This window comes from Caretta caretta, chromosome 3 (genome assembly GCF_965140235.1).
Source record: "Caretta caretta isolate rCarCar2 chromosome 3, rCarCar1.hap1, whole genome shotgun sequence".
Classification (NCBI taxonomy): Eukaryota; Metazoa; Chordata; order Testudines; family Cheloniidae; genus Caretta; species Caretta caretta.
Genome location: NC_134208.1, coordinates 128,518,909 through 128,538,167, shown reverse-complemented (window position 1 = coordinate 128,538,167; position 19,259 = coordinate 128,518,909). Strand labels below are relative to the sequence as shown.

At 42.8% G+C, this 19,259-nt stretch overlaps 1 protein-coding gene across 3 annotated transcripts in view; it reads left to right on the top strand.

Annotated features, from left to right (window-relative positions):
- Positions 1 to 19,259, top strand: part of FRMD1 (FERM domain containing 1) — a 68,613-nt gene that overhangs the window by 661 nt on the left and 48,693 nt on the right. The window contains exon 2 of one of the 3 annotated variants that reach the window (XM_048843980.2): positions 17,991 to 18,129. The exons of 1 other annotated variant lie outside the window; for it this stretch is intronic. The gene's annotated coding sequence lies outside the window, so the exon portion shown is untranslated. Of the gene's footprint in view, positions 1 to 4,698; positions 4,773 to 17,990; positions 18,130 to 19,259 lie in introns of those variants that run through there. One more of the 3 variants, XM_075126870.1, reaches the window with a different exon arrangement.

Below are 19,259 nucleotides of genomic sequence, written 5' to 3'. Positions count from 1 at the left end.
GGAACAGGTCCCCCTTCTTCCCCACCCCGTCCAGAACATGAATCTTTAATCACTTGAATATACTTAGATGTAGACTACTTTGTTATGGGAGTGGGGTAGTTCATTATTGTTATCATTGTTTGTGTAAGTGCAATATTGCATCTTGTCTTAAATGTCAGGATTAAGATATTTAGTGATGTTTTCCATTATCTTCATTTAGGGTTTTTAAATCATTTTGGGAATTTCACTTTGGTGAGTTGTCTTTTATAGGTTTGCTTTAAGGAGTAAAATCTTGGTTCAGCACTTTTCAATGTTGAGACTAGAATCTTTCATCTGTCTTTGTTCAGTACCCTAAATAGTCAGGTGCCTGACTCCTGTCTGCACTACAGCTTCTACCATTTTTACCATTGATGAAGCTGAATCACAGGCGAATCCAACTATGAAGTTTCCTAGTGAAGGCAAGGTCTAAGAGAATTAGATGTTGATCCTTCTGTAGTGGTGGGAACATTTCTATGCCAATTCCTCCAACAGTTTCGCTAACTGGTCTGTTTCTAGAAAAAGAGAATCACCTCTGATTAAAACAAAGCCCAGCTGAAGTAAGGGTTTGAATCAATTATTGACTCGTGGTAAACTTAGTAACTTGTTACTGTTACACCTGTCTCCTACTAAAAACCAAGAAAACTTACACACACGCCCCTTTCCTTTTCCTCTGTTCAGGAGCCTGTGATTTAGTACTGTATAATGTAAGGCAGGAGTCCAGACTACTTCAGTGTTCTTGGCTGATGCACTCCATTGCTTTTCTCCCTGAAAATGCTTCAGAGAGAGAGTGCGGTCAACAAAAAGAGCTTGGGAATTTTAGAAGGGGCAGTTAGTAGCTAATGTGAAAGTTGTTTTCACATAATTTTCTTAAAGAAATCTTAAGCAGTAAAGGAATATTGGGGGTTGGAAGTCGATCAGGTGGGAGTTTGTAACAAAGCAGAATTTCAAAGTAAATCATACTGCAAAATTTTTCTTGTGTCTCTGGCTACAAGTCAGATGTAAGGCAAACAGATGAAAATCTAAGATACATTTGTGTATATAAATGTATTAAGTATTTCTTCTGAGGAGCTATAATTTTGCACAAATACAGATTAATAATGACACATTGTCATTGCTAAGATACCTTGGAGTACTACTTGCCTCTCTGATTTAAGGTTATATTTTCTGTGGAAATGATGTGGATTGCAAACCAGCAATGCTGACAGTGTTCAGTCCTGTCATGAGAAGGAGTTTTCACTTTGTGTGGTGTTGAAATTTTATTCTTAGTCTCTTGAAAAATCTTCAGTGCTGCCTACTGTGCTGGTATTTTCCCATCACTTATACACATTTTTTTCATCAAGTTCTTAACATTGGTATAATTCATAGATTCTCATTGTGGTTCCTCCGTAGCAGATCACTCTCTGCATTTTGGTTATTAATCCTCTAGTTAAAATTATTAGTCTCTAGACTTTCAGAACATCTAATTGTTCTGGTATATGACTGAAATTAAAATGATTTTATTGCCACAAAAATGGCAAGACTTGGAAATAAATCTGTTGGAAGTAGTACAAGATGAGATTCTTGCATATTGATGCCAGTCTGCATGTTTTCACTATGTAAGCCTCTTTATGAGCATGAGGTATATTTTTGTGTTAATCCACACACATTTTGCAATAATTAATTCTTATGAATGGTTTACATTCATAACTAAAATCATCTTGCATATGGACTTTATATGACCAATAAAAACCAACTGATATCTTTCAGTTGTAAGCAGAGTATAGTCAGCAAAACTGTAGATCAATTAAATTCCACTGTCAAAAAGACTTAATTAACGCAAAGTTAAGGTTGCTTCTGGGGTTGCCTTGCGCCCTTCCAGAGTGCGAAGGGCACTAAACTCTGAAAGCCAGGAAATACAAAGGTAAGGTAATGCTTCACAGGCAACCTCGACTCTGGTTCCTTTGAACAATGTCTGGGAGTCTCTATGAAAGATCCCGGGCCAGTACCTTTATCAAGGGATCGATGGGAAAAACTCTTTAGAGTGCATAAATTGTTAAAACTCATTCATCTTTGCCTTAAGGAATGCTTCAGGGCCATCCTCTTAGCTCAGTAAACTTTGTGGTGCAGGGTGGTGTGTGCCAACATCCCTAGTATTCCTAGGAGCAATGGGGGAGCACAGAAGATAGGGAGGATGTATGGCAGTATGTGAATGCCAGTACAGATAAGGCATTCTAGTGGGCACAGAGACTGTGCAAGGGATTGTTAGAATAGTTCGCCCCATCATTATGTTGCTTGTTCCTTTTGACATGGCTAGTGGATGTTGTGACTTGTGCAGGTGAGAGTAAGTGCCAATCCCTGGCATGGCAATCTTTGGCACACGGCCCACCAGGGTAATCCCTGGTGGGCCGGGCTGGTTTGTTTACCTGCTGCGTCCACAGGTTCGGCCGATCGTGGCTCCCACTGGCCGCGGTTTGCCGCTCTAAGCCCTCAGCCTGCGCCACTTCCCGCAGCCCCCATTGGCCTGGAGCGGTGAACCGCGGCCAGTGGGATCGGTCGAATCCTCAGATGCGGTAGGTAAACAAACCAGCAGGCTTGCCATGGGACTTACCCTGGTGGGCTGCGTTCCAAAGGTTGCTGATCCCTGTGCTATGCTAACCAGCTGCAAGTACTCCCTGAATCAATACTGTAAGACCTAGTTTCCTGAGAAGTGTGTATGGGGGTCTAATTAAGAGTAATGAAGTGGAGTTGTGGTGAGCACGAAAATTCATCTATGTTAAGTGTCCTTTGTCATCCCCTCAGGGCAGAGTTAAGGTAGTACCATGGGAGTGTAGTGTAGCAGGCATTACCTTAACTCTGTATTTCAGAGGTTTAAGTGTAGCCGCTCTGCACATTCTGGAACGGTACAGGGCAGTGAAAGGTAACCTAACTCTGTGCTAACAACGTTTTTGGCGGTCAGTATCTTTTTTGTTCTTAAAGAAAGCAGGGTTAGTGAGGTGTGCTGGAATGAGGGGCATTAAAAGGGAGATGATTGTGAGGGCCATTTGGAGGGTTTGTGGCATCTGCCAGCATTTTTGTACCTACCAACTGAGGACTGGAGAATTATGGTAGCCCCAGAGAACTGCTGCCTTTGCTGGGGGAAGTAGATCTATGTCCCTCTTTCCTCAGAAAGGAGGGAGGATGGAGAAGGGGAATGCCATGAGTCTGTGTAGTGAAGTGACTCTTCTGAGTGTTTTTTTTTCTTTTTCCCCTTCTTTGTATACCCCTTAAGGTATCAGACTTCACAGAAAAAAGAAAAGGAGTACTTGTACCACAAGTACTCCTTAGTACTTGTACCACAAGTACTCCTTAGTACTTGTACCACAAGTACTCCTTCTCTTTTTACGGATACAGACTAAAACGGCTGCTACTCTGAGACTTCACAGAGAGTCAGACTTCCCCCACAGATAGCCAGACTTCCCCGCTATCTTTTTGGGAAGTGTTTGCATCAGCATTGGTAGCCACTTCTCCTGCCCCTCAGCCATGCTATTCTCTCCCTTCTCTGAACTTTGGGCTCTCCTAATGATGAGAGGTAACTACCTCTCTGCAGGGGTCCTCAGGCCGTGTGCTACATCACCTGTGCGCTTTTCTCTCCTCCAGTGGCCTCTGGTGGTGCAAGAGTCTCTACAAAATACGTTTCAAAAGGGCAAGGGTGCTTTAGCATGTAAGACTTTTACCAAAACAAATTGTGTATTTCCAACATCGATTGCATAGAATTTTAAAGAGCCACTTAGCTCCTGGAAAACTTTATACTGTCCAACGAAAATGTTTTTCAATGTCCTGTTTTTATTACTAGAAATCTGGAATGACAACATGACAGCTCATCCGCACCTTGTAGTATATTGCTTTAAGTTATAATTTTCTGACACCTCCATTGGTTACTATAGAAATGTTCATAATGTCACAATACCATTATGACTTCAGGTGAGAACTACCAAATGGATTCCTAAAGAGCAAATAACTTGCCAACATCTCAGCTTAAATTCAGAAAGAAACAAAATACATATGTATGCATAAGCACATATAGAAGAGTTTTATAGAACTCAATTTGTGGTAGCCTTTCTGGTCTATTATTGCGGAATAGTGTCTGCATCCTTTTGATAGCCTAGTTTGGAGAATTTTGTGGCAAATGAGTCTTTTATAAAAGTGGTAAGCTGAGTTTAAAAACTCATTAATAAATCTTAAAAGTGAAAGGATCAGCCATTTTTGCATGTGTGTGTGTTCCTCTGATTAATTTGAGTCTGTTCAGATACGATAGGAAGCTTGGTGGTGAGGTAGGGATGCTGTCTGTTGTTTTAGATCTATATTCCTGGCATGCATACGTTATCCCCAACAAAAAGAGTTAGTAAACAGTCTTTTTAGAGGATTCTGAACATCTTAAGAAACAAAGATGTATTGGATACCGCTCTCCATTTACTGTTACTAATTTGATCCACTAGCACCTCAGGTATAAGGGACATGAACTGGTGGCAAACTTTATATCTGTTCAGTGCACAACAAAGTAGTATTCCCACTGTTAGACTGATTCAAAATAATGTAAATGACTTGCATGCCTGATCTACTCCAAGGTTACGATTCTTCTGTTCCTACAGAAATTCCTTTTTAACTACACTGCTCCTTGATTATCTTAGCACTGTTTAGCTGCAGTCCCTTAATTCTTTCTGTGGTGGTGGTCAGCCTGCTATTTTAACCAGGACAGATTGAGGGGCACAGCCTATCCAAATAATCCTCTTCTAAGTGTGAGTCGCTCTTTAGCATTTTATTTTGCCATTCTTCTTCCTTGGAAAACAACATTGTTTTTCATATTTGTTTAAAATTCTTGGCTTCCTCTTTCCTTTCCCTGCAAGGTTTAACTTCATCATAGCCAGGAATTGTTTTCTGTACCGTAGTTTGGGTTCCTTTTTGTTTTTGTTTTTTAAATTTCCCTATTCCTTTAAAATTTGATTCCTAGCAGTACCTTGTGTGGCCCATGAAACTGTATTTAATCTTAAAAGCACTGCTGTTTGTGTTAATTTTGTTGGGGTTTTGGCAGACTGAAGTTTTCGCTCTTCTATTGTACTAAACAGCAAGCTGTGTTCCAGAAATAATGGACACAAGATATCTGAAAGTCAACACATTTTACACAGATGAGGTGATGTTACTCTCTGCACTCACTGAAACTGACTGACTACATTTTAAAGTAAGCACTGCAGAAATTGCTTTCTTTAAAAAGCAAATCTGTATACAGTATGGTGTAGACTCTGAATATTTGGATTTTGTGATTAAATTAACTATTGGGTAACATTTGAATTGGAGGGAAGGAGTGTGGATTTTTCTTCTGGTGGAGTTCATTCCATTTTTTGAGATGGTATTAGCATAACTATTCTTGTCTGGGATGGGTTATGAGGAGCAGGGTTTTTATTTATATATTTTTGTTTTTAGAAGTGCATCAGATTACACCAATTAGCATGTAATTATAAGAAACCTTCCTTAGGGAGGAGATTCTTAGACCTCTTACAAAGGGTTTATTTATTAACCACCTAACTCTCCAATATTTTGTGCACCATTCAGTGCAATCAGACTGACGCTCTTTGGCCATGTCTGCATTTCTTTCTGAAATTCTCCTGCTGTTACTGTAACATTTTGGGAGCACTAGAGCAGGCTGGCTGCTGATGTTCATGCCTTGTTACCACTGTGTTGTCTAGACCTGCTTTGAGGTCTAGACAATATAGTAATAGAAATGCATATGGATAGTCTACATGGTTCTGTCACTATGTCTTCTAATCCTGCTCCGAGCAGATCTAGAGGTCATGGTGGTAAAAACATGTCTGTCTACATTAGCACTCCCATTGGTGGTAGCGCAGGTGAAGCAAGAGCAGAGTTAGATTTGCAGAGAGATGCTGCTTTTGGGACCACTTTAAGACTGTGTCTTCACTAGGGAAAAGTGTTTAGAAAAGCATTAGAAATATTTTGATTTGGTTTTACAAATAAATGTTTCAATTCAGGTTGACAGAACATGAATCAAAATATTTCATCTGGGTCCTTCCCCCCCGCCCGCCCGCCACTAAACATCAAAACATTTCAGCAAAATCAAAATTTTCCCATGTTAATTGAAAATTTTCAGAAACTGCATTTTCTATAAAAACAAATTAACAAAACTACATTGGCAAAATATTCCTGACCAGCTGTGGCGCAAGGGTATAATTATAAATGTTACATTACCCTTCCGAAAAACCTCAGTATAATCCCAGCAGGCTTGACAAATGTAACAAGTACTTGGAGAACTTGCCCTGGAGTGATACCAATAGTAGATCCCATTCTTTACTTCTCTGAACCACTTGGAAAAAGTCTCCCAGCCCTAAGATGCTGGGAAGGAGGAGAGCCACATTTTCAGTCTTTCTGCCTTGTCATGGTGCCTTGGATGGGAAGAATTCCATTCTCAGCTTGCTATCTCATTTCTAGTAGCAAGGGGCAGTGCCACTAACTCTTTTCCTTCTGTCTTATTATGAAGATCAAGGGGTGTGTGTGTATAAAATAACTTTTTTCTCTGCCCCACTTTGCACTGCCAAAACACTCGCTCATTTCTCTCTCGGACTGAAACACATGAGCAGAGGAAGGGAGCACCAAACCTAGGAGTGTTCTCTGCTCTGCTTCGTATTCGTGTATCAGGCAGTGTGTGCCACTCTCTACTCCAAGGGGAATTCTGTGCCAAAAAAATGTAAAATTCTGCACACAATATTTTAAAATTCTGCATATTTTGTCAAAATAACACAATATAATCACACCAGTTTCAATTATTATGGTAATTTATTTCAAAATACTGGTCAGCAAGTATGCCTGTAAAAATTACCCCCCCCCCCCCCCAAAAAAAAAATTTAGGTAATTGTTTTTTTTGACCAATAGATTTCTTACTAGTCATATTAATACAGAACTTTAAGTAATTCATTTAAAGTACAGTACAGAAATGTATTTGCCACACTTCAGAAGCAGTGCAAAGGCTTGTGGGGATAGGGAAGGAGCCTGGGAGTGAACATGGAGGGTTGTTGGGTGTGAAGTACGGAACAGGCTTTGTTTGGGGGAATGGGGGAAGGGATTGTTTGGGAGTTGAGGAGCCTCCCCCATGCAGACCCTGGCTGATCCCAAGCCTCTCCCATACAGTCAGCACATCTACCCCCATCCCCTTGTGGCCTTGCAGCACCCCTTTCATTCAGCCACTGACTCAGTGCTGTCACCCCACTAGCCCCCCAGCAGCCAGTGTGCCCCATGGCTCCATCGGCAGGTTGTTGTGAGGAATGGCTGCTGGCTGTTCTGGTGCCACAGCGGCCCCAGGTGGGTGAAGGGCATAATTGCAGCACTTCTCAGGCAGAATGTATTTTCTGCAGGGGGAAAAAAATTTGTCAGACATGAATTCTGCACATGTGCAGTAGCTCAGAATTCCCCCAGGAGTAACTCTTCTTTGATCAGTACTGGATTGCTGGTTCTGCTTATGCATTGCCACAGATGTGCTTACTCTGATGAATGAGGGCCAGTGATGGAAGGGCAATGCACATGCATTTCTGGGTAGAGCTGAACTCTCTATTAGTGAATATCTTTCCAAGCCCTGCACCTTAAACCACGAAGAATAAGAAAAGTCCTACTAAAAATTACACTGGTGGTACGATTGACAATAGGAGCATGGTGTTTGGATGAACTTTGTTCTGTTGTATGTTTGTGTAGTGCAGTTGTGATGCAGAAGAGCCCAGATTCTGTTCTCTACCGCATGACCTGCTCTATCCCATATTTCCACAGTCCCATACTGTGCTCTGTACACATCTAAGCTAATCAATAATTCTAATGGCTACTAAATCTTAGACTCATATTCATGTGCTTGATTTATGCAGCCTGCACACATCCTATAAATCATGCAAGTTTTGTTAATCGATATTTACCGCAGAAACTGGAGGGACGAGCCTTGTAGAAATAAACAAATTAATTATAACGAAGAACTTCTTGTCAGTAGTTCAATTTCATTTGCAGAAGGAGCACTTACAGCTACTGTGTCAATGGGGAAGGTGAGATGGGTGATCCATTGCTCCTTAAGGGATTTGCATAGACAAGGCATTCAGGTGAGAATGGTGTGCTGAGGAAGAAATATATGCTGTTTCTGTAGGCTTCACTCTTTCAGGGGCTCTTACATTTATATATTACATATATCTAAGATTTATAGACAATTATGTTAAAAAAACCAAATTGTTTTGCAAAAGTATGTTAAGGTCTCAAAGTCAAGCCCTCAGAAGTGAGGAGGTGCTATAGTTAAGGATCCCTGTGCGATGTTAATTCAATCTCTTGTGCAACTGCATTATGATAAGCCTCTAATACAGAGGTGGGCAAATTATGGCCCACAGGCCACATCTGGCCCACCAGACCCTCTTGCCCGGCCCCTGAGCTGGCCCAGGAGGCTCACCCCTGGCCCCTTCCCTGCTGTTCCCCCTCCCCTGCAGCCTCAGTGAGCCGCGCTGCCGGTGCAATGCTCTAGGCGGCTGGGCAGAGCCACCGGTGCTCCAGGCAGTGCGGTAAGGAGGCGGCGGGGTTGGATAGAGGGCAGGGGAGTTGGGGGTGGTGGGCGGGGGTGTGGATAGGAGTCAGGGCAGTCAGAGGGCAGGGAACGGGGGGGTTGGATGGGGCAGGAGTCCCGGGGGGCAGTCAGGAAGGAGCGGGACGGGAGGGTTGGATGGGGGGCGATCAAGGGACAGGGAAAAGGGGTGGTTGGATGGGGCAGGGGTCCCGGGGTGCAAGTCAGGAATGAGGTGGGGGGTTGGATGGGGAAGCAGGGGGCAGTCAAGGAGCGGGGCAGGGTGGTGCATGGGGCGGCAGGAGTCCCGTGGGGGCCATTAGGGGACGGGGGTGTTGGAGCGGTAGGAGTCCCGGGAGAGCCATTGGGGCAAGAAGTGGGGGGCAGGGAGCGGGGGATGTCGGATAGGAGGCAGGGGCCAGGCCAAGCCTGGCTCTTAGGGGAGGCTGTGTCTCCCCAAACTGGCCCTCCATATAATTTTGGAAATCCAATGTGGCCCTCAGGCCAAAAAGTTTGTCCGCCCCGGTCTAATAACACTATCACCATCTAGTCTTTGCATAGGACCCCTCTCTCAGAGGGTGTCTTCACTGCAGACCTTAACTCTGGTGCCGATCACGAGGCTATCTTGCTTGGGTGTGTGCCGCCATGTTGCAAAGCACTATATGAGTTAGTCTCTTCACTGGTGCTGCACTCCCCGTGTGTGTCACTAGGATTTCTGAAGGCATATCCCATCATTCTTAGTGCTGCAGCAAGCTAAGCCATTCTAATTCTTTCCCAGTGAATTGTGGGAGAGCTTGTCTGTCCTTCTGGGCACCCATGCAGGGGGGAATTGTGGAAAGGCACTGGAGGACTATTGACATTCTATTGATTTAGGCTGCGTCCCCACTGAAAAGTGGGTAGGTTACCAGCCCAAGTGAAAACATAACCTGGGTTCTAACCCTTACGCTCAGCTGTGCCAACTAACTTGGGTTGAAAGCACCACTTAACTTGGGTAAAAGGGACAAGAGGAGGGTTATTGGTCACACCTGAGTAAGAGCATGGGCTAGCTCTGCATATCAGTGTTTTCCCTTCTTCTCTCCAGCATTACCTTGGTCTCACCCAGGTTCAGGTTCAACCTGGGGCTTAGAGTTGGTAGATAGTGCTACTTGCACTAGAGGAGGAGGAGCTGGATATCATTTGAGTACTGTTCAGCAGTTGAGACCAGTGGCTCTCAATTTTCACACACTTCTTCCACCTCCCAGCACTGTAATATAGATGCTAAAAAGGATGAGGACTCCACTAGTCCCTTCCTCCGCATCTCATTGCATCTCATCTGAGAACTGTGGTGATCAGTGGAAACAATGAAGGGAGAGAGTATGTAGATGCTGTCATGTTGATGGTAGTGGCCAGCATGTCACCATAACATCTCACCAGATCTTACATTCCTTAAAGCTGCTATTTCTTCTTCTAATTACAGGGAATAACTGTGGTAAGTGTTGATTCTTCAGATGAAGGAGGTTCCTGTTTGCGTGGGGAAGGTAGAGTTTAAAAATCAAACTGGTCCCAATTTATCCAGAAATGTTTAGGTTCTTTAAATGTAAAGTGATCATTCCCTGTTCTTTTCCTCCACAAAGAAAATCATGCCATCTCACTCTGTTTTGGGGTTAAATGAAGTGTATCATTTTTGGGATTGATTACAATACTTCAGGGCATGATGCTTGCTGTTTGCTGAAATGTATCCTGAGAGCCCATTTGAGGGTCAGCTGGTGAAATTCTGAATAGGACATGGGAAGAGCTTTTTGAATGGCTGCTGATCTTGTGTGCTTTTCCTCTGTAATGTGCTGAACAATCCCTTTCTGTCACCTTCTGTCATCCTAAAAGATGTGTTCCCAAAAATAATCAGTAGTGATAGATAATAAAACACCCTTCCTGGATAGGGATAATAGGTAATTCTGTGCTTCTATCCTGAAATGCATATGCCACTTCCTCAATTTGAGTGTTTTTTGTATTCTTTTTGGCCAGTGAAGTGTTGCGTGCTCTCTCTCTCTCTCTCTCTCTCTCTCTCTATTATTGTGGTAGTATGCAGAGACTCCAATCAGGATCAGGGCCATATTGTGTGGCACATTGTACAAATATAAAATACTAAGAACTGTTCATTCCCTTTAACATACCTGTAACAAGCCTTGGGGCCCAGTCTACGCTTAACTTTTAAGTTGACATAGCCACATAGGTCGGGGTGTGACTTTCCCCTCTGGTGTTATCTGGGCCAGGGATCTGCTAGGTCACTCCAATCCTTGACTCTGGAAGCCAGCCTTACTCTGCTCTGCTGTGAGAATCCCCACTGCTGGGCTGTTCACGAACAGCCTCTGGCATGTAAGCCGCTCCTTGGACTGTGCGACCGAATAACACTATCCAGTATCTCTGGTCCCAGACACAACTCTAGGAACCTCCGTCTTGTAGTGTCCAGTTATGCCTGCTGGATGCTGCAAGCTTATATGAGTTTGTCAGTTTAATAAAGAAATTGATATGTACCAGGTTTGTTATCCCAAAGGGAGCCTCTGACACACTTCAAACACACTGCTTCAGATAGAATAAACAAACCAATTTATTAACTATAAAGATCGATTTTAAGTGATTATAAGTCAAAACGTAAGTCAGATTTGGTCAAATGAAATAAAAGTAAAATGCACTCTAAGCTGATCTTAACACTTTCAGTGCCCTTACAAACTTAGATGCTTCTCACCACAGGCTGACTGGTTGCTCTTCAGCCAGGCTCTCCCCTTTTGATCAGCGCTTCAGTTGCTTGGTGTGGTGTCTATCGGTAGGGGAGAGAGAGCATGGCAAAGTCTTTACCTTTTATCATGTTCTTTCTTCCCTCTTGGCTTTGCACCCCTCACTTCAGAGTCAGGTGAGCATTACCTCATCGCAGTCCCTAACTGACCGAACAAAGGGGGATGACTCACTGGAGAGTCCAACAGATCGTTTTGTTGCTGCCTAGGCCAGCGTCCTTTGTTCCTGTGAGGCTGGGCTGGGTTTGTCCCATACGCGCCCTGCTGAAGTGTGAACTGCCCCTCTGCTTCTGGAGAGTTTTTGCCTGGGCTTATTTTAAGTTACGAGGATACATTTTTGGCCTCATAACTATATACATGAAATTATAACCTATAACATTACTGCAACAACAATTACTATAACAATGCTCAGTGCATCATGAGCCTTCTGAAGACCCCTGACATGACAAAGTTTGCATTGGCTATCACAGAGTCATTTTTATAAGGATGAACATGGGGGTGTAGGGTGTTCCCACAAGGTGTAGAACAACACAGGGGATGAGAAAAATTCACTCTTCTGGCCAACGAACCGATACTGACCTAACCCCCAGTGTAGACACAGCTGTGTTGATGGAAGAATGCTTCTGTCAACATAGCTATCATTGTCCAGTGAGGTGGTGTTCCTACAGCGATGCAGAAACCCCGTGTCAGCAAATGCTGTGTCTACACCTCAGGGCTATGCCAGGACACCTATGGTGATGTATCTGTGCCGGCATAGCCTCCTTAGTCTAGAGTAGACATACCCTTGCATGCACAATATGTGCTCTAAATTGTACACATGCTTGCCAAAAACTGTTGGATTAGACTTACTTTCAGCAAGGCTAATTGCTGTGTGGTCCTAAAGTCTGTCATTCTGAACAGTTTTATTGCCAGTGTGGATGTAGGCTGTCTGAAATGGTTCAACCAGTCCTCCCACTACTGTTCCACAGTTGGCTGAAGCCCTTTCAGAACTGTCCAAGTCCACTACTGCTGGGAACTGTGTAATAGGTATTTGGAGGGAGTTGCTCCTGAACAGGTTTAGAACCAAGCTTCGCATGGAAGCAGAGGTGGACTGGTAACAGTTCTTGCCACAAATCAGCATTCCTAGTGCGGCTGTTGAGACCGCTGAGGCATCGGTACCAGAACCAGTTTAGTGTAGATACATCTGTGATTTGGTCCCTCTAGGCCAGGGTTGAAGCATATGAAGGGGCTATTGCCACCATTGTTCCCTCTAAACTGTGTGCGTGTGCCCCCGCACACACATCCTCAACCTCGCGCACACAGCAAAACACTGTGCGCACAAAAATTTACACAGAAGCACAACAGTTTGCACAGAAGGAATTTTTTGCGCACATGGCCTGTCAAAAATTAGAGGGAACATTGATTGCCACTGTTTGTACCTGTTCAGTAGACTAACAGAAGGCTGGCCTTCAGGCACTGAATTCATCTGGGGGAAAAATGAATATTGTAGACTTTTTTTCTGTGGAACTGAGGTGGCCTAATCTATACTGGGGCTTGTCTACAGGGCAAGTTAATGTGCAGCAAGCCAGGGTATGAATCTATAGTCCACCAGCTCGCTTCACACTAACTCACCATTTGGACACTGCTATAGTGCACTGAAAGTCTCAGAGCACCGAAAGTCTGTGCTAAGCTCTACTTCGGGACTTTGAGTGAGCTGTTAGTGTCCACGTAGGACATAGCTGCACTGCAAACTAGCATGCTATAGATTCATACCCTGGCTTGCCACATGGTAACTTACTGTGTAGACAAGCCCTTTGAAAATTATCAGCTAACTGCTCCCCAGTGTGCAGACAGCCTGACCAGTAAATCATTTATGACGGAGGTCTTGTGAATGAAAAAATGGAAAATAACTCTAAGGCCTCTGAATTGGGGGGTGATGAAAAACGGTCAAAGCTGTTTAGTAGCAGCTACTCATGATGAATCTAATCACTTCTGAGAGGAGACGGTTGCTCTAGCTTCAGTTGCTGGGCTGAACCTTGGTAATTGTTGCAGTCACCAACATGAATTTTGTTACTCAGTTCAGCTCCAGTGCTGGCTGTTGGAGCATAAAGTACAATCTGAGAACAGTTTTATGATGCTGCTCAAGATATTTAATCAAAGCAACCTGGAAAATTCAAAGGCCCAAAAAATGTATGTTTGTGGGTTTTTTTTTCCAAAGTTTTGAGATGTGGGAGTTTGTATTTTTTTTTTAAATGTGCCAAATAAAACCTATTCTGCCACTCTAAGCACTAAGATTCCTGGCTGAAACAGGGAGCCTACAAATTAGTCGTTTCTTTGTTTGTTATAGTTTAAATTGGACTTTGACAAAGCAATTACATCTTGAAATTCACTTCTCTAGAAGCTAAAACCTTAAGTCATTTTAAAAAAGCAAAGTACCCAAGAGACAGATGATTGACTTAAGCTATATTAATTCTTCTTCAATTCCTTTGCTGGGCTTTTAGGGTTTAATTGAGGTTAAGAGGTTGGAATCTGTGGTAAACAAAAGAATGGCATATGGACAGGCTGAAATTCTGTGTATTTAAGCAAGAGCATTCCTTTTGGCCATTTGTTTTCATTGGCGGCTCCAGGTTCACAGTATAAATGTGTAAACTTGCTACACTGGTAGGTTAATAATTGCTTGGGCTTTTATCACATTCTGATATACTTCTTGAGAATAAAAGACTCACCCAGGAATGTGTTATCCGTTTCACCTGAAGGTAGTGGTTTGGAGTTTTTTAACATCTTCACTGCTGCTGTAATGTGTTTATTTTAAAATCCACCTCTGCCCCCCCTCCACCACCATAAAAAAACCAAACTCCTAACCATTCTCTTAAATTCAGGTAGATCAGGGTTTCTCAGACTTCACTGCACCATGAGTGACCCCCTTCAAACAACAAAAATTACTACATGACCCCAGGAAGGGGGACTGAAGCCCAAGCCCCTCTGCCGCCAGCGGGGGAGCCAAAGCTCAAACCCTCCTGTGGGGAGAAGCTGAAGTTTGAGGGCTTCAGCCCTGGGGGGATAGGGGACTGTAGCCTGAGCCCTGCCTTCCAGGGCTGAAGCCTGAGCCCTCAGCTTCAGCCCTGGGTGGGGGGCCTTGGACTTTGGCTTCAGCCTGGGGCCCCAGCAAGTCTAAGGCCAGCCCTGGCGACCCCATTAAAATGCGGTCGCGACCCACAGTTTGAGAACTGCTGAGGTAGATAAAGCAAACGAGCATCTTGTTCCTAGTTTTGCCGACTAATATTTTACAGAAATTACAGTGTTAGAATGAGTGAGGTGGTGATATCTTTTATTGAACCAGCTTCTCTTGATGAGAAAGACAAGCTTACACACAAGTCTCTCTCTCGCTAACAGAAGTTAGTCCAATAGAAGATACTACCTCATCCACCTTGTGTGTCCTATCCTAGGATTAACACAACTACAAGAACACTGCAAACAACAAGAAGTTTTAAAAAGTTCAGTTTCTCTAGCTATTGTTGGTAGGTGAGCATAATGTGAATTTTCACAGGTATGTTTTACAGTAATCTCTTGCTCCCTTCTCTTGAGATGCCTTGTAATTGTGTGAACCTATTCATTAAATTGGGCAGACTACAACTCTAATTTTAGATTAAGACTGTATAGTATCCTATGCAATGAATTTGATAGTTTAAACTAACGGCAACCCTATGTTACGAAGCCTGAGTGTGCTCTGAGTCCCTCATGCTATTTACAAACTTCCTGGAGCATATGATGTCGTCAGGTTGTGACACGTGACCTATAGGTCTGGAGTCACTTTGCAGACCTCTGTTATCTTATGTGCAGTTGTTTACAGTTATTGCTTGGAAGCAAAGAGAAGACTATATTAAAAAGAAAGAAGTCATATATACACACACACACAAGAGAAGATAAATGAGGAATTGCGTACAAGAAAATGTATTCTAGGTGACTTTTACTTGACACCTTTTATAGAATCAAATCTGTTCTGTTTGTTGTATTCTAGATTTTTCTTTTTATCCTGAAAGTTTTACACAGCTGAAATTCTGATCTTAAAAAAACTGTCCCCTTCTACTTTATTAACCTAAACACATTAAATTAGTTGTTGCTCTTTGTGAGGAGTTTACATTAAGGGGGGAGTGTACTATTTGAAAGGGGGTGACAGTTACTGAATTTTCCAAATGAAGTTAATGAATCCAGTTTGTGCAACCTGAATATGGAAAATGGAGCACCTGAATGCAGAATTGAAGGGCAGGGCAAAGGGAAGAATCTAGTTTTGAATTAAATTTTTCTTTTGGGGCTTCTTTTGCCCTTTTAGTTGTGAAATTAAAAATATCCATTTGATGAGACATGCAGTTGTTTTAAACTATTGTATTACAGATATCCTTGTGCTTTCTGCAAGAGGAGTTAGTTTCTACCATGTCACTACTCCTTTCTTTACCCAATATTTGGATGGATTGATTTAAAGTACCAAAGCAACCTCAAATCATTCTTTGATTTAAAAAAAAAAAAGAAATGGTCCTTTCAGAATCACTAGTTTTAATGTTAATCTTTTATTTACTATGAGCAAGAATAACTTTTTTTAAAGGGAAACACAGCAATAACTTCAAGCAATAAGGTGATAAGTAGCTTAAATGTCACTTGTTCTGATGCTTAACTTCTACATTTCAGTAAAAATAGGGAAGCGTTGCATTTGTGATTCACAAGGCATAAACTTAATACTCAACAAAAACGGGTTAGCAGTGATTTTAGGGTATTTAGTTCAATCACATTAGAACTATCTGTCTTAAACTTCTAGTAGAACCTCGCAGTGGATTAAATTGCTTACTGTAATTCTTTATCTTTGAGGCTATTCTCTTGCAGGAGTTTCGCTTTTGGGTCTTGCACTCAAGAGAACTTTGGAGCAAAATTCCCACTCTTATTTTTAAAGAATATACAATGTGTTTTCCCCATGGTGTGAATCTGTATTTCTAAAAGTATCCTGGGTTTTCTCTTTTTGGGATGCCAGGAATCGCTAATCTGAGGCTCATCGTACTTCTAAACAAGCTCATGAAAGCACTGATAAGACCCTTGAGAGTGGAAGTCACTGTATTTCTTTAACTCTTTTTCAAATGCTTCATTCTAGATCACTTTTTCCCAGGACTTTGGGGGATTATTTCTGGCACACTGGGGGAGATAGCATGTGGCCCACTGTAGGTTTGGGTCATGATGAGTTAGAGGTTCTTTTCATGGCTCCTTTTCAGGGTCAGAAAAAGCAATGTCTGTGTTTTCAGCCAAAGAGTGGTGAGCTGGAGGTCTGCCACTACCCCGCTCCCAGATGTTGCTCATTGGTTTTTCCCCTTTCTTAGTTCCATTGTTCCCGTCTCTGATGTTACCTTGAAGTCACTGTGGTCACACTCATAAAGGTAGCCTTCAGGGCCAAAACCTCTGGGTGGGGCTTCCCTGTCTATTTTAGGATTTTCTATAGTGCAGACTGCTTTAGTATCTAAATACTTCCTAGGTAAATTAAGCTCTTTGGTGGACTTTTTCATTCTTTTCCATGCCCTGGTTAAAAAAAAAAAAAAAAGCTCTGCTTTTGGATAACTTCTTTCTTTCCTGTCCCTCTGCCATTGTTCCACTGATGGTAGGAAAGCGTTGTCCACATAGGAGGACTTACATCGTGCTCTGGATGAGTCTGACCTCCTCTGGAAGCTTATTCACCCACATTAAGCCCTCCTAAATGAGAAGCATTTATCTCTGGCTTCTGCATGGACTGACCTGGGCTCTGTGAGCAGCATTGTCACTGAGGAGCATAATTGTCTTGCTGGGTCATCAATAGAGACGTGGTTATTGCATCTTGCCTCTTGAGGGCTAGTGCCTTAGACTGGAAGCTGGTGGAGTGATCAGAGCACAGGGGTGATGTGCCATTGGCAGCCCGTTCTACTGAAGGCCATGGCTACCCACGTACTGGAGCCCTTGGCATTGCTTCCACCTTCAACCAACGTACAGTGAATTGCATAATCCAGTTTGGTGGTTGTAATGTTGACTGACCAGATACCAGGTCATGTCAGAGTGTATTCAGGCCAATTCACTTGTGTACTAGTACTGTATAGATCAAAGCGATTTTTGTTAAAGGTATAAGTGTATTTGGTGTTTAAACTTTATTAAAATGAATGGAACGTTTCTTGCATTGATTTCACTTGTATGTATCCTGTTATAAAGCAATAGCAAACGTTTACATTGGAAATACCCCTGTGCCTAAATAACCATCAAAGAAGTCTATGGAATGCTAAGGAAGGTCTTTAACAGAAAGTGCTAATTTCAAAGCAAGTGGCCATTGTGTGTGATTACCGGAGGTCAATGACTCAAAATGCATTCCTCACTCACTGGACATCAAAGGAAAAGCCCACATGGGTAGAGACGCTGTCAGCCTGCTTTGTCAGCAGCGACTATAAATATATGGATTCTAGGAAAGATCCTTCATCTCTGGACTGTTTGGACTCTTACAGGGAAGTATACCAGATACAAAGCGAAGATCGCCAGAGACAAAGTGGGTACTCAGAAAGACTTTTGGGCAACTGGCAGTTTATTACATCACTGCCACCATTTGGAATTACAAAGCGTGACTCACCTGTTTAAAATACTTTACCAGCTTTAACCTCTCAGTAACTCTCATTTCCTTTTCTTAGGGCTTATCTACACTGGCACTTTAAAACGCTGCAGCTTTCTCGCTTAGGGGTGTGAAAAAAACACCCCTCTGAGCACTGCAAGTTTCAGCACTTCTAGGTGCCAGTCTAGACAGCGCTGCTGGCTGTTCCCGTCGTGGAGGTGGGTTGTGTGTGTGTTTGGTTTGTTTTTATTAGCGAGAGCCCTCCTGGCGCTATGCCGCGACTACACAAGCCACGTTAAAGTGCTGCTGCGGCAACGCTTTAACATGGACGGTGAAGATGTGCCCTTAGCTAATAATCCTGTAGTTAGTTGTACTATAGAATTGGCTGCCAGCATTGTCTTTGGAATAAGATCTGAAGTACCAATTGATCTGGGATAAGTGACAAGTCTCTTGTGACTGAGAGCAACCTGATGTGGTGTGACTTTTAGCTGAAGTGACCATTATCACTAAAAGAGAAGGAGGACTTGTCTCACCTTAGAGACTAACCAATTTATTTGAGCATGAGCTTTTGTGAGCTACAGCTCACTTCATCGGAATGCATCTAAGGTGAGACAAGTCCTTCTTTTCGTTTTGCAGATACAGACTAACACGGCTGCTACTCTAAAACCTGTCATTATCACAAGTTCATTTTGTCTGGGTGGCAAGATAGACTGGTTTCAGAGGAACAGCCGTGTTAGTCTGTATTCGCAAAAAGAAAAGGAGTACTTGTGGCACCTTAGAGACTAACCAATTTATTTGAGCATGAGCTTTCGTGAGCTACAGCTCACTTCATCAGATGCATACCGTGGAAAGATAGACTGGAGAGCCCAGGGGACAGTCTCTGACTCTATGGTAAGACTGGTAATTCCGGAGTTCACATTTGTTACTGGCTTGGTGAAATCTGGTTATGGAACACACCATCAGCTTGGAGTGTCTGCCCTGTTTTATGACACTCTGCCCTGAGGTAGACACTCTCTCAGGCCTGAGCCACTCCAGACAGTGTGACAGAAGTGACAATGCATGGGTCATTCTGACAAGTCCTCATCTTTCTGGGGGAAAAGGGACAAAGTTTCTGAACAAGTTGATGGGGAAATAAAGCTGGTTGGTTGCTTGGTTTTGTTTTCATCTGTGTGGCCTTCTAGGTTAATTGATGAGTTAAACAGGACTGAGGCTTCCCATTATTCATTCACAAACGGGGAAGGGAGCAGTTGCTTTCAATTTAAAAGCAGAAGACAGTGATCCAATTATTTCTCTATTATTTTTCTTATGACCAGCATCTTTTCAGTGTTGCGTGGCTTCAGTTTGGGCC